Source organism: Lontra canadensis, unplaced genomic scaffold (genome assembly GCF_010015895.1).
Source record: "Lontra canadensis isolate GAN:19392208 unplaced genomic scaffold, GSC_riverotter_1.0 scaffold63, whole genome shotgun sequence".
NCBI classification, from domain to species: domain Eukaryota; kingdom Metazoa; phylum Chordata; class Mammalia; order Carnivora; family Mustelidae; genus Lontra; species Lontra canadensis.
The window spans coordinates 7,063,343-7,069,342 of NW_022631057.1; positions in this window are offsets into that span (position 1 = coordinate 7,063,343).

Consider the following 6,000-nt stretch of genomic DNA (forward strand, 5'->3'; position numbering starts at 1 on the left):
CCATGTTCTCTTATTTTAAATAACACAGTAGTACTCTCCGCTGAAAATAAAACCTAGGAAATGTCAATTACTGGTATGTTGTTAAACTAGCAAATTCCATCCTAAGTGCAGTTAGAAAGACAGACAGGCAACACGGAGAGTTAGGTCCACACTCGTGGAGATATCAAGAACAGAAATTGAAAAAAAAAAAAAAAAACCCACACCAGAAATTGATAAACAAGAATGTACCCCAGCCGACTGTGGTCCATCCACGGTTGGCCAGGGATATTTCTCTAGTGCTCGCTGTTAACCCGTCTGCCACGAGACATATCCTTAGCAACTGCCTTACCAGTTACAGGATTCATTAGTAAAAGCAGACTCAGATATAAACTTTTTTTGGCTTAGCGTGGTTTATTAGAATTGGTCTCTGTAAACAGACAATCTGTCATGTCTGAACATTTGTACTGCAGATCCACAGCTACCTTGGACCTGAATCCATGCAATGTTTGGAGTGTGAAGTTGGTTACTTGTTGGCGTTTTCTTACTGTATCAGTGAAATAACATATTGTCATGTCAGTTCTTGCCAGGAATTTCTCGACAAAATGGATTTTTTTTTCAGTATTTCAATAAATATTGATATGCCCAGCCTGATAATTTTTAAAAGTTTTTATGCTGTCCTCATTCTATTAACTAAAGCTTCTGAGTAATTGAGATCCTTGACTGGGAGCGGAGTCTGAAGATTTCCACCCCGAGTAGATAACTTTCCCCTCTCCAGATGGTATCTAGAATAGTCTCGTCCAAGGTTGGGTAGCTGAAGCGTTAAACGATCTGTGCGTCCTCTCTCCACATGAAAAAAGCATTTTATATTATTGTTATAACAGATTAGCAGAAATATCTTAAAAGTGTCTTAACTTTTTTTCTACCCTGTCCGCTAATAAACTTAACAAGTACTTTGTGGATTCAAGTGACCTTCAGAACAGCTCCATTTGCTATTACTATGTTCCTCTTAAAGTTTCTAGCTTAGAGTGAGAAACTAGTGCATGAAGGAGCAGTAATTTGAACCCAAGCAGTTTGGCTCTGCACTCTCTCTAAACCAGGGTGACACTAAGGATTTGCTTGAAAAGAAGATATTATGGGGCTCCTGGGTGGCTCCGTTGGTCAGGCAACTGCTTTCAGCTCAGGTCATGATCCTGGAGTCCTGCATCAGGCTCCCTGCTCAGTCGGGCGGGGGGGGGGGGTCTACTGCTCCCTCTGCCTGCTGTTCCCCTTGCTTGTGTTCTCTCCCTCTCTGATTCTCTCTCTCAAATAAAAAAACCTTAAAAAAAAAAAACAGATAAAATCAGGCATCGAATCACTACTACGTATACAAATGTCAATGATGTGAAACCCTAAAACCCTTTTTATGTTTTCTGGAGTTTAACCCTAAACAGTAATGTGTATGTCCTAGAAATTAACCTTTTTCAGTACCACTGAGACTTTGGAGATGTTTAAAGCAAGGAAATAGGTACAAAATCCATTTTGGAAATTAGTAATTACCTCTATTACGAAATAACACAAGAGCAACAAAACAATATGCTTATGAAACATTGTGGTCTGGTGAAAGCTCTCTCCTTTCGCCCTGCCTCTGCCTTCCCAGGGTAAGCAGGAGTCATAATCTCTTTGCCAATAAGGCACTGATTTTTCTTTGGATCCTTCAAAAAGACACCAAGGAATCAGATTCAAAATGCTGCATTTACGTTCTAGTAGATCACGGAACTAAGATTTTTAAGCAACTGAAGAGTGGCCTACAAAAGACGTCTCCCTCATCAACCTCTTACCAGGAAGAAATTTATTTAAAACAAAAAATTCCTTGACATTCCATGGAATATGGAAATAATGTATTCATATTTGATTGAACTGTAACTTACATACAGAAAAGTATGCAGCTAGATCATCCCATAAGTCCAGCAGGGTCCAGAACACCAATTTGTAAAATGTTTTGATAAGTGGTTATACACACTTTTTAAAAAATTTGGTGGAGAGGGAGTTTTCTCCAAAGCCCAAACCAGCAGCCTGTAGAGGTCATTCTGAAGAGACCAGAGGCTTCACTCCATCACCTAGAATGACACAAAGTTGCTAAATGCGTCAGCATGATAGAGCCTCTAAGAAAAAAATGGCTCACACGGATGCGTGTTTGATTCTTACATTTGATATTCACAATAACTTTGAAGAGGTTTGTACCTTTAACGAAGTTTGACATTCAGTTTGAAACCATCTCTGATGTACATTTTTATGAGAAACATGTGGAGAATTTGCTCAACATAACACAGGTCAAAATGCTACGATACTTAGTGATCTTGACATTTCCCTGGAATAATAAAGACCAATTTTCCTTAACACTGAACAGGAAGTGTATAGTTGAGTCACTCAAAATAAATATTCTTGGAATACTTTAACTGCTTCACAGAGGTATTTTATGTTAGGGTAAGAATTAATAATTTGGTGACTGATAGCAGGCAGTTACTGGCTCGTTTGCGGAAAAACTTTGAGAACACATCTCTGAAACATTGCATGTGTAATTGTTGCTAGAAAAGAGAAAAAGAGGCAAAAAGAAGTGCAATTAGTCTAATCACTGAGTGTCCCCAGTATGAGGGTTTGTTTTTTTTTTTTAAAGATTTTTGTTTGTTTGTTTGTTTGTTTGTCAGAGAGAGAGCACAAGCAGGCAGAGGCAGAGGGAGAAGCAAGGAGCCCAATGCGGAACTCGATCCCAGGACCCTAAGATCATGACCCAAGCTGAAGGCAGCCACCAAACCGGCTGAGCCACCCAGGCGTCCCCCCAGTATGAGTCTGACACTAAATAACCAAGAAAACACTAGACTCGAGCATGCTGAACCCTCCACATTCCATTCCTGCTAGGAGACCAGCATCCATCAGACCTCAGGCTGCCCAGGATGTATTACGGATGCCGGGACAGATTCCCTGGGACACTGGATCTGAAACTGTGCTCAAGACCATGTCAGAATGGACCAAAAGGGGACAATGCATTGATACCTGATTTGCATCTAATTCTTGACCTTTATGGACCGCAGACCACAGCGCTCCTGTCACCTGATCCACCAGCAGCCCCCCTGTCCTTGGCCAGCTCTGTCAGCCCCACCTCTCAGGAAAAAGCCCAGCCCAGTGATCTCCGATTGTGCCAGAGCTTCCAGAAATTTCGCAAAAAGAAGTAAAGCCCCTCCAGATTTCCCACAACCTTGGGAACCCTGCTTTTCTTCATGCACCCGCATCCCCCCACCCCCACATTACCTTGGTATCCAAGTCCTGCCCATTACTTTCTGTATCTCTCTCAAATCAGTCCTCCCTCTGCAGCTTCAGATCAGGCCCTCAGCATTTCTCACCTAAAACTATTCAACAGCCTCTGGGCTGATCTCCTGCCATCAGTCTCAGACCACTCCAAGCCTCTCTCCCTGGAGCAGTCAGCGTGTCTTCCTACCCCAGAGCTGACCATCTCACTCCTTCGATTCCAGTCCTATGATGCTTAATAGCTGTAGGAAAAAAGTTCCAACCTGCCCTCCTAGACCTCACACCTCAGACCTTTTAGGACACAGCATCTGCCCGCCTTCCCAGACTCCACTCCTCAAAACATACCCACCACACTGAGCTACTTGCCACCCTGAACATAACCTGTTCTTTCCTGCCTCTGAGTTTCTAGGTATGTTCCCCAGTGGCTCAGCAAACTGAGACTAGACTTGGAGAAATCTTCCTAGCTGCCCCCATCCCATACAAGCACCCCCCCCCAACCCGCCAAAGTCAACAGATCCCATTTCTAGACCGTCGGCCTCTGATGTGAATGATACTCTGGTCTCATTGTGTTTCTCTCGGGGTTGCCCCTCTGAGCACAGGGCCAGGGCAGAGCCTGGAAGAGCCACTGGCCCAGGGCTGGTGAACCGAACAGGCACAACACAGAAGCATAAGGACAGCGCTCCCCAGTCTCCTTGACTTTGGATGTTTTCGTGGGGCCAAAACTGAGATCATCTAGTGCTCACCCAGCATGCTCGTCCACTCTAAACTCAGTATCCCAAATGAATTTCCTGTTTCCTTCAGGGACAGCTCACATGTGTGATGGCATCCTGACGCCCATCCTGAGCATGGGACTAATCCAAAGAACGAGACAGTGACAATGGCGTTACTTTATTGGTACAAGGTGCTCAGCATCTCTGCACACCATCCAAAGAAAGAGCTGCAGAAGGGAGAGGAAAGGTGCTTTGCGGCACCAGGAACAGAAACTGGTGGTAGTAAAAGAGGTGGGTGTCACAGAGAGAAAGAGTTCGGCACAATGTGAAGGAAAGAAATGTCTACAATCAAAGCTTTCCAAAAATGAAACCAACTTCTTAGCGGCTGGTGATTTCACAGAAACTGTTCCACCTAAAGCTGGGGTTGACCTCAGCGTTGGGGATCTGATTCCCCCAGCAGATGGCCGTTAATGGCCCTCTAGAACGGGCAGTCTAAGATTCCAGCATGGCCATGCAAGCAGATGAGTCCAAACCTTCAAGAAAGATCTTTTTCCTCACTTCTTCCCTTCTGGAAAAAAATGTGTCTTTGAAGTCTGCTAGCATGATGAGATACTGACAGCCAAGATCCAGCCAACTCCAGAGACCTCAGTGTCAAAGAGACGAATTTACAAAGCTCGTTTCGGTGTTTACTGATGAGACGAGAGAGAAGTCACAGCCTGCCAGACACGTTAGACTGGCTCATCTTTATATCGGGCAGTAGTTAATGCTCCAAAAAAGAAAGTGTTTACTTTCTGAAAAATTCTAGCCACGCATCCAGAACTGCTCCTTCACCATCTGCTGTGTCGCAGGGATGGGGGAGCTCGAGGTGGCGGACGTGCTGGTGCCCCACATGTAGCCCTCCGCTGTGAGGGGCAAGATGCCCCTTGGCTCAGTGAGGTAATCTTCATGCAGTTCCTGCTACTTGGCGTCCCCTCCCATCCCTACCCCTCTCCCTGCCACCCGACAAAAGAGAGCAAATTAAAGAGGTTACACCAGAAAAACCCAGGACGTCCATAAAAATATCTTAACTGGGGGCACCTGGGTGGCTCAGTGGGGTAAGCCTCTGCCTTCGGCTCAGGTCATGGTCTCGGGGTCGTGGGATCGAGCCCCGAGTCGGGCTCTCTGCTCAGCGGGGAGCCTGCTTCCCTTCCTCTCTCTCTCTGCCTGCCTCTCTGCCTGCTTGTGATCTCTGTCTGTCAAATAACTAAATAAAATCTTAAAAAAAAAAAATCTTAACTGAAGGAAAAAACAGTTTGATTTTTTTTTATTTAAATTCAATTACTTAACATAAAATGTATTATTAGTTTCAGAGGTAGAAGTCAGTGATTCATCAGTCTTCTATAACACCAGGGCTCATTACATCACATGCCCTCCTTAATGTCCTTCACTCAGTTACCCCAGCTCCCCACCTCCTCCCAACAATTTGTTTATTAATCCAGTATTTCTCACCTGAAAAATATTAGTTGAGCCTCTACTATGTGCCAAGCAATGATCTAGTTAAGGAAATGCATTTAAAGAACACAGACTAGGGGCCCCTAGGTGTCTCACTCAATTAAGTGTCCAAACCTTTTTTTTTTAAAGATTTTATTTATTTATTTGACAGAGAGATTACAAGTAGGCAGAGAGGCAGGCAGTGAGAGAGGAAGGGAAGCCAGCTCCCCGACGAGCAGAGAGCCCGATGCGGGACTTGATTCCAGGACTCTGAGATCATGACTTGAGCCGAAGGCAGAGGCTTAACCCACTGAACCACCCGGGCGCCCCTAAGTGTCCAAATCTTGATTTTGGCTCAGATTATGATCTCAGGGTGGTGAAATTGAGCCCCATATCGGACTCCACACTCAGCAGGGAGTCCGCTTCTCTCCCTCTCTCTTCCTCGCCTCCGCCCCTCCCCCCACTCACTTGCAGGAGCTGCTCTCTCAGATAAATAAATAAATCTTAAAAAAAAAAAAGAAAGAACACATACCAGAAATAATTCATGAAAACAGCAACC